Raw genomic sequence first — 10,270 nt, forward strand, 5'->3', positions numbered from 1 at the left:
TTTTGGAGCACAAAGAACATTCTCCAGGATAGATCATTTGCTGGGACACAAATTGAGTTTTTATGAATTTAACAAGATTGAAATTATCAAAAGCACTTTCTCTGATCACAATGGAATAAGCTGGAAATTAATAATCACAAAAGTACCAGAGCTTTCACAAATATATGGAGATTAAACAACAGACTTTTAAATAATCAGTGGGTCAATTTAAATAACCAGTGGGCCAAGGAAGAAATTACTAGAGAAATCAGTAAATACTTAGAGATGAATGATAATGAGAATACAATATACAAAACTTATGGGATGCAGCAAAGGCAGTGCTGAGAGGAAAATTTATTGCCCTAAATGCTTATATTAAAAAAAAAAAAACAAGAATGAACAAACCTTGAAGATTTAACTGCTCATCTGGAGAATTTAGAGAAAGAGCAGCAAACTAACCCCAAAGCAAATAAAAGAAGAGAAATAAAGATTAAAGCAAAAATTAATAAAATGGAGAATAAAACAATAGAAAGAATCAACAAAGGTAAAAGTTGGTTCTTTGACAGAAACAATAAAATTGATGGACCCCTAGCTAGACTAATGAAGAAAAAAAAGACGCAAATAAAATCAGAAATGAGAGGGGGGTTGTTCTAGTTTGCTAGCTGCCAGAATGCAAAATACCAGAAATGGAATGGCTTTTAAAAGGGGGTATTAAGCAAGTTGCAAGTTTACATGTTCAAAGTCCATGAAAATGTTCAAATTAAAGCAACTCTATAAAAACGTCCAATCTAAGGGATCCAGGGAAAGATACCTTGGTTCAAGAAGGCCAATGACATTCAGGGTTTCTCTCTCAATTGGAAAGGCACATGATGAACACGGTGGCGTCTGCTAGCTTTCTCTCCTGGCTTTTCCTTTCATGAAGCTGTCCCAGGGGTGTTTTCCTCCTGCATCTCCAAAGGTCTCTGGCTATGTGGGTTCTGTCACTGCTCTGAAAGGGACTCTCTCCAAAACACTTCCTCTTTTAGAGAATTCCAGAAAACTAATCAAGACCCTTCTGGAATGGGTACAGTCACAACTCCATGGAAGCCATCTAATCATAAGTTACCACCCACAACTGTGTGGGTCACATCTCCATAGGAACAATCAAAAAGCTCCCAGCCAGCAATACTGAATGAGGATTAAAGGACATGGCTTTTCTGGGGTCCACGACACAGATTCAAACTGGTACAGGGGTCATTACCAAAAACATGAAGAAATTTTAAAAAATATTAAGAGAAAATTACAAACAACTATATGCCAACAAACTAGACAATTTGAAGTGGACAAATTCCTAGAAACACACAAATTACCTACACTGACTCAAATAGAAGATCTAAACAAACCAAATACAAGCAAAAATATTCTATCAGTCTTTAAAAATCTTCCCACAAAAAAGCCCAGAACCAGAGGCTTCACAGGAGAATTTTCACAAAAATTCCAAAAATAACTAATGCTAATTCTCCTCAAACGCTTCCAAAAATTGTGAGGAAAAAGGAACACTACCTGACTCACTTTATGATGCCAAAGTCATTCTAATGCCAAAATTGGATAAAGACAATATAAGAAAAAAAAAAAATCAGACTAATCTCCCTAATGAACATGGATCCAAAAATTCTTAACAAAATACTAGGAAATCAAATCCAATGCCACATTAAAAGAATCATACATCATGACCAAATGGGATTTATACCAGGAATGCAAGGGTGGTTCAACATACATCAATGTAATACAGCACATTAAAAAATTGAAAGGGAAAAAAAAATCACATAATCGTATTGACTGATGTTGAAAAAGCATTAGACAAAATTCAGACTCCTTTCCTGATAAAAACACTTCAAAAGTTAGTGTTTTTGGAAATTTTCTCAACATCATAAAGGGCATATATGAAAAACTCATAGCATCATATTTAGTGGTGAGAAATTGAAAGCATTCCCCTTAAGATCAGGAATGAGACAAGGATGCCTCCTGTCACCACCGTTATTTAACATTACACTAGAAGTCCTAGCTGGAGTGATTAGGCAGGAGAAAGAAGTAAAAGGCATCCAAATAGGAAAGGAGAAGTAAAACTCTCATTATTTGCAGATGACATGATCCTACAGTTGGAAAACCCGGAAAAATCTACAGCAAAGCTACTTAAACTAATATATTTAGCAAAGTGGTAGATATAAGAAAAATGTACAAAAATCACTATGTTTCTATACACAAGCAATGACTTATTTGAGGTGACAACTAAGGAAAAAAATCCATTCAAAATAGCAACCAGAAGAATCAAGCATCTAGGAAGAAGACTAACCAGGGATGTCAATGACTTATACACAGAAAATTACAAAATATTGCTAAAAGAAATAAAAAATGACTTAAATAGATGGAAAGACATTCCATGCTCATGGATAGGAAGGTTGAATGTCTTTAATATGTCAATTCTACCAAACCGATCTACAGCTTCAATGCAATACCAATCAAAATCCCAACAACCTATTTTGGACACTTGGAAAAGCTGGTTATCAAATTTATTTGGAAGGGAAAGAGACCCCAAATAGCTAAAGATATCCTAAAAAAGAAGAGCCAAGTGGGAGGACTATCACTTTCTGACTTTAAAGCTTACTATAAAGTCACAGTGGTCAAAACAGTATGGTACCGGCACAGAGATAGAAGGATTGATCAGTAGAATCGAATTGAGAGTACAGAGACTGGCCACCAAATTTATGGACAGTTGATCTTTGATAAGGCCCCCAAATCGAGAGAACAGGGACAGAACAGTCTCTTCAGCAAATGGCCATGAGAGAACTGGATTTCAATAGCCACAAGAATGAAGGAGGCCCCCTACCTTACACCCTACACAAAAATTAATTCAAAATAGATTAAAGCCCTAAATATAAGAGCCAGTACCATAAAACTTCTAGAAGAAAATGTAGGGAGACATCTTCAAGATCTAGTAATAGGAGGGAGCTTCTTAAAGTTTACACTTAAAGCACAAGTTGTGAAAGAAAAAATAGACAAATGGAAATTCGTGGAGATCAAGAGCTTCTGTCCCTCAAATGACTTTGTTAAGAAGGAGAAGAGGAGCCAACTCAATGGGAGAAAATATTTAGAAACCACACATCAGATAAAGGCTTCATATCCTGTATATAAAGAAGTTATTCATCTCACCAACAAAAGAACAAACACAATTATAAAATGGGCAGAAAGAGCAAATACAGATGGCTAAAAAGCACATGAAGACCTGCTCATCTTCACTGGCTGTGAGGGAGATGCAAATTAAGACAATGAGATACCACCTCACCTCTATACAAATGCTGCTATTAAACAAGCAGGAAACTATGAATGTTGGAGAGGATGTGGAGAAAGTGGAGCCGTTACTCACCGCTTGTGGGAATGTAAATGGCTCAGCCGCTGTGGAAGTCAGTATGGCGATTCCTCAGAATACTAAAAATTGATTTGCCCTATGACCCGCCATCACCAATACTTGGTATATACCCAGAAGAGGTGAGGGCAGTGACATGGACATTTACACACCGATGGTTCACAGCAGCACTATTCACAATTGCCAAGAGTTGGAAAGAATCCAGGTGCCCATCAACAGATGAGTGGATAAACAAAACGTGGTTTACACACATGATGGAATATTATGCAGCATTTAGACAAAATGATGTCCCGAAATATAAGAGAATGTGTATGAACCTTGAGGACATAATGCTGAGTGAAATAAGTCAGACACAAAAGGCCAGTTACTGTATGATTACATTATTATGACTCTGGTAAAGCCTCCAGTGTTTTGGAGCAGCTAGAAGGAAAAATCTGAAATGAGGGAATCGTAGCCCATGACAAACTCTGGGACCTGTTCTGTAGCTGCTTGGTGAGGTGTGTTTTGAAAATTATTGCTTTTTTCTTTCTTTGCTTTTTATATATGCTATATTTTATAACAAAAAAAGTGTTAAAAAACACCATAGGCAGCTATAGTAATATTAGATAAATTCCTGAAATCAAAAATTTGAAAATGTTCGGTAACATAGCTCACTACAATAGCAAAGTTAACATCTGTAAAACTTTCCACTTGATATTTTGAGACAGTGTTTAATATTTAGAATCTAAGCAACTCTGATATCTATATAATAAAAATAACCTCCAGGAAAACCTCTCAACTCTGTTTGAAATCTCTCAGCCACTGAGACTTTATCTAGTCTCATTTCTCTCTTCCCCCTTTTTGGTCAAAAAAGGCTTTCTCAAACCCATGATGCTGGATCCTGGCTCATCCTGGGAGTCAAGTCCCACGTGGAGGGGAGGGCAGTGAGTTCACCTGCTGAGTTGGCTTAGAGACAGAGGCCACATCTGAGCAACAAAAGAGGTTCTCTGGGGGTGACTCTTAGGCATAGTTACGAGTAGGTTTAGACTATCCTTTGCAGGAATAAGTTTCATAGGGGTGAGACCCAAAGATCGAGGGCTCAGCCTATTGAATTGGCTGTCCCCAGTGCTTGCGAGAATATCAGGAATTCCACAGGAAGAGAAGTTTAATATTTCCTCCTTTCTTCCCAGTCTCTCAAGGGGACTTTGCAGTAATTCTCTGCCCAAATTACTCTGGGATATATTGGGGCATCACACTAACCTGTATAAACCAACACACTCTCACGCCCTACTTAAGATTCCACATCACATGGTTTTTGATTTAGCAGCCAGGAAACTAAAACAGACTTGAACAGGTATTCCTCCAGATATACAAATGGCCAATAAGCACATGAAAAGATGCTCAACATCATTAGCCATTAGAGAACTGCAAGTTAAAACCACAATGAGATGCACTTCCATGCCCATGAGGGTAGCTAGGATAGCTATTACTTAAAAAAAAAACACAGGCATTGGAGGATGGGGAGAGATTGGAAGCCTCCTGCACTCTTGGTGGGTATATAAACAGCGTAGCCATGGCGGGAAACAGCACGGCATTTCCTCAAAATGTCAAATAGAGGATTACCACGTGACCCAGCAATTCCACCCCAAGATATACACCCAAAGAAAGTGGAGCCAGAGTCTCAAACAGATAATTGCACACCAATGCTCACAGCAACATTATTCACAAAAGCCAAAAGATGGATACAACCCAAGTATCCATCAATGAACGAATGATAAATACAATGTGGTACATATATACAGCGGAATATTATTTGGCCCTACGAAGGAATGAAGTTCTGAGACATACTGCAAAACGGATGAACCCTGGAAACATGCTAAGCCAGATAAGCAAGGCACATAAGGACAGACATTGTATGATGTCCTTTATGAGATCGAGAATAGCGAATTCACAGAGACAGAAAGTAAATTAGACATTAGGAGGGAACAGGGGAAGGAGGGAAGGGGGACAGGAAGGAGGGGACGTTTTTACTTGGTGGGTATAGAGTGTGGTAATTGAAAATTAATTTTTAAAAATCTTAATAAAGTTTTACCAAGATTCATGGAACTGCTGATGTTTAAATCCATAAGAATTCACCAATATTGAGATATTTTCCACAAAGTACCTGTTAATGAATAACATGAGGAATATGATGCCGATCAGAAGAGAATCACTATCTTTCTCTGTCTGATATACTCGAATGACCAATTTCTGAGTCACTGGGGTTTCAAAGAGAGTTTACACTAGGTGTGAAGCAGGAGATCAGAGGCCTCTCAGCCTGAAAATCCATCTCCCAAACTGCAGTAACTGATAGTTTTATTAGAGACAAGGACGAGCAGCTCTAGGATAACATGCACAGATGATGTCATCATTACTGAGCTGCGCAGACTCGTCACACGCTCAGTCCCACAACGCATGCAGGAGAACGGGAGCCTTCAGATAAAGACGGTGTGGTGTTCATACTATAAGGAGGTACAGACAACTTTTAGGTTAAAGCTTCAACTATACTACTGCAGAATGGGGTCCAGGGGACTAGGAGGGGAAGCCTAAGCTACTGCGCATGTCAGGCAGGTGGCTTCGGTTAGATCCAGCTTCGGTTATCAAAGTAGCTTTGAAATTGGGCTGGGTTAGTTCTGGGCCTGACTCAAGGCTCGTCATTAATAAACATTTGGCGTTCTTTAGTGATCACAAGACTCTAAAGTTGAAAAACCTGTAAAAAATGGGTTCAAGCAAGGGTCAGTCACATGTGCTTATAATCTTAAGGGCACAAGATAAAGGCTATATATACAATTACCATCAGAGACCAAGGCACCTGGATTACAGTTCTGGTACTTCCCTCTAACATACCAGTAAGTAAAAAAGGAATATCACACAATGATTCAGTAATCATAATCATCCCTTAAATCCTAACTTCTTGGCAACAAATAATCATAGATTTTAAACACTTTTGCATTTTTACAAGCTTTGAAATTTTTTCAAATAAGCCCTTTTCTGTTCCTACATGTTTTTTACCACCATCTGTTGTAACATATCTCAGCAGATTCCACTTGAGGTTATCCTGAATTAGTGATTTCTTGTGGTTAAAAATATCTCGCCTAGTTTGAATTTTAACAGAAGTAACTGTATCCGGTGAAAATAACTACAATGTGAAAACGACCTTCAACATCTTTGCTGGTTAACAAGTTCAGGTCCTAGAATGAAGGAGAAAACTCACTCTCCCATAGTCGTCTACATCAAACACTAAGTGTTTATGGTTTCGATTACAAAACTGAAGATCTATTCCTGCTGACACGAACACTGGCAACATTAGCTCCTCGGTCTCTCGAACTCTGTCCATTCGCTTTGTCACAAGTGGGAGACCATGGTAACGCCTTAGAGCCGCCCTTTCGGCTTCATCTCCTGCTCCTCTGGGAAGTCTCTGAACAGCAGCAGCCTCAGCTAGAGCTTGTTAGAGACGCAGAGGCTCAGTTGTGCCCCAAACAACACCACCACCCCCCAACTCCACCAGCCCGACACACACAAACAAGCACATCTGAGCTGACGTCTTATAGCATGGCTCTACCTTCCCTCTTTTTGCTAGGACCTCTGCCACCATTTACCATTCCAGGGCATAAAAAAGACAATCGGTTGTATATTTTTTGTTGTTGTTGTTTAAAGTTTAAGAAAGATTTAGAATCCTACTTCCACAACAAAAAGATGGCCCAAGCCGCTGTACAATTCGGTTCTGACTTGAAGATCAGAGATTTTAAAAACGCAACCACTTATACTTCTTGCTAAAAATAAATAATTTAAAACATACGCTGCGGCAGCTCTTATTAGGGTGAAGACAGTCACTTACTGAGCTTTAACAGCTAGGAGGTGCCGACTGGGCCCAACTCATGCACCCCACAAAAGACACACGCACGTCCTACTCCGCAGGTGAATCCGTTTGCAAACAGGAGCTTCTGCATGTGTTTATCAGTTAAGGTGTGGCTGGGCTCAACCAGGGCAGGTCTTAACCTCTAGGACCAGCAACCTTGTAAGAGGAAAGGTGGCCTCAGCCAGAAGGCAGAGACCAGGAGGCTGGAGAGGAGGGCTCGCTGGCCATGGGATGCTGCCTTCTCCAGGGCTCAGGCCTCTGGGAGAAGGGCGGCCTCACTGACCGCTAGTCCAAACTGCGAGCTAATCGGGTCGTTGTTGCAGCTACACACTCATGCTCTCTCCCCCACAGCTGTTCTACACAGACTATTCACAGGAAGTTAGTTCCTCACGCTCTTCAAATTGGCCCCGACTCCTTGAACAAAACTGAGCAATAACGATGAAACTTTTGACTTATTAAGAGCTATGGGGGAACCACTCAAAATTGGTCACTTCGCTTTTTAGTTGACTGCCGACGTCCCTCCCAAGCCCTCAGCTCTGCAGCAGCTGTCCTCGCAGGGGGCCAGTCTACTTGGACGCTTCCCCTGGCCGCTCTTCAGCAGCTGCGGTGACCACAACTGAATCGACTCGCTTAGGCCTCCTTGCTTGGCTACGAAACACCTACTTGGAAATTTACTTAGGATGCAGCCTCATTTTCATTTTCTTAGCCTTGTGAGGAAATTCTACTATGAGGAGCTATTCTAAGTTGTCTGATTTTCTGACTGCTGCTTTCCTCTGAGTCTAGTAACGCGGACGTGGATTGAATTCTTTAGGCGCAGCTACTGTGCCGTTACATAATAAACACGCTGCTCTGCCATCTCATTCAATAACAGAATAATCCACAGTCCACTGTACCTTAAAAGCACGACTTTGTAGCTCAGGTTTTTCTTCCCTTTTTGCTTTGACATGATGAGCATGCACTGACAATTTAACCAACGAAACGCCACGGCGTGGCACCTGACGTGCTCCTGGGCTCTAACTCAGCACTGGGCTTCCTGGAGTGCCGACGGCAGGGCCGGCGACGAGAGGGCCACGGGCTGTCCCGACACTGCCCTCTGCTAGCGCGCCAGGAAAGCAGCGTGGACAACATGTAAACGGATAAGTGGGCTGTGGCCAATGAAACTTTATTTCTGGACACTGAAATCTGAATTTCATATTATTTACATGTCTCACAAAAAACAATCGTTTTCATTTTTTTTTAACCATCTAGAAACATAAAAACCATTCTGAGCTCCCGGCCGCGTCAACAGGTCAGTGCCAGCAGCTGCGGCTGGAGTAAAAGAGAGAATGAGCCTCAGTCACATCCTCACGGGGGAAAAGGGCAATCGCGAGTCAAGTAGAAGGAAAGAAAGTTAAAAATCCAATGGTAGTTCTTAGAAAATATCAGCAAAATAGTTGAACATTAGACAAGCTTAACTTAGAAAAGAAAGAAAACACGGTAAAAACTGAGATGTAGTATCAGATATGGAATGTTTCCCAATTGTGAGACAAGACTGTATAATGACTACTAATAAAGTTGAAAATCTTGATGAAACAGCAGTTTTCCATGGCAATTCAAAGAACAAATGAATTTACCAATTCTGGGGCCTCTGTGCCTGTCTGGGGCACCACCTGGGCACCCCCCCCCCGGGGGGGGCCAGTGGGGGAAGCCAGGCTTGGGTCCCTTTGTGAATTCAACTCAACAGTCCTTGACTCCAAATCAGTTAGTGCTTCCTTGATGTCTGCCTTGAACTGACTGTGACATCACCAAGCCTAAAACATTTGAACATGTTCACTTTACACCTATCTGCATGTAAATCATTTCACTTTTTTTAATGACTTTTTTACACAAATAAACAAGGATGAAATAAGAAAAAACGGCAAGATTACCTCCCCAAATTTCTGGACTCTTTGGAATCCTCAAGGAGTAGTTTCCCCAACACGGAAAGGGAGAACGACCTCCACGCTATTTTATGCCAAGAAGCGAAGAGCCCGGAGACCCAGCAGCAGAGGGTGACAGTGCTACAGGCAGGTGGTCCCAAACCTGGCAGAGCCTCAGAACCACCCGGGGGGGCTGAGCAAACACCCACGTGGACCTCACCCACCACGGGAGCCACAAACCACAACGCCCAGGAAGGCCTGGCGTCAGCCTCTAACAAGGCCCACAGGTAATTCTAGCATGTAGCCGTTTCACAGGTGAAAGAAGTAAAAGATAATTCAACACCGCTGGATCTTAAATCAGCTTCTCCACACTGCCAAAATGCAGCCGCCAGTTCTTTCTCTCCCTCTACCTCGCCCGCCCATCCAAATGTTACCAAGTGTACAAAATATCTGAGGTAGAGGAGTTGGAAAACGTAAAATAATGCCGGCACTGCCTCCTAATGGAAGAGTGTGGCAAGCATCACAGCAAACAGCTGAGACTGGCTTTTCACACTTTATTGATAATTTTCTTAATTCAGCTCAAAACGTCCCCCAGAGAATGCATAACCTCGGGCGGAGGCTGCTCTAGCCAGGCTGTCTCTAGAAGGCAAAGGGACCTGCTGAGGATGTTGAGCACACACCCAAAAGCACAAACAAGTTTGTTTTCCTCAGAGAACACTAAGTAATAAAAGTAATTAAGGATGGGGCAGGCCATGGTGGCTCAGCAGGCAAAGTTCTTGCCTGCCATGCTGGAGACCCGGGTTCGATTCCCAGTGCCTGCCCATACCCAAAAAATAAAAATTAAAAAAATTAAGGATGGAATTAGAAAATCCTCAATGAAGCTAAAACTAGCGAGAAGTTGAAGAGCAGGGTATTTGGCCTCAAAGTCTCTCTTCACAAATTAATTATAAATTTGTCTATCTGCATGAGTCGTTTCACTCAAGTCAAAAGTTTAGTGGAGAAACTTGACACCTCAATCCAAGGGACAAGTTAACAGCACTAAAGATGGAGCAAACTGCTATTCTGCGCCTTCTGATACCATGCTCTAAGAATATAGCATTGCTTTTGTGGAAT

This window comes from Tamandua tetradactyla, chromosome 12, assembly GCF_023851605.1.
Source record: "Tamandua tetradactyla isolate mTamTet1 chromosome 12, mTamTet1.pri, whole genome shotgun sequence".
NCBI classification, from domain to species: domain Eukaryota; kingdom Metazoa; phylum Chordata; class Mammalia; order Pilosa; family Myrmecophagidae; genus Tamandua; species Tamandua tetradactyla.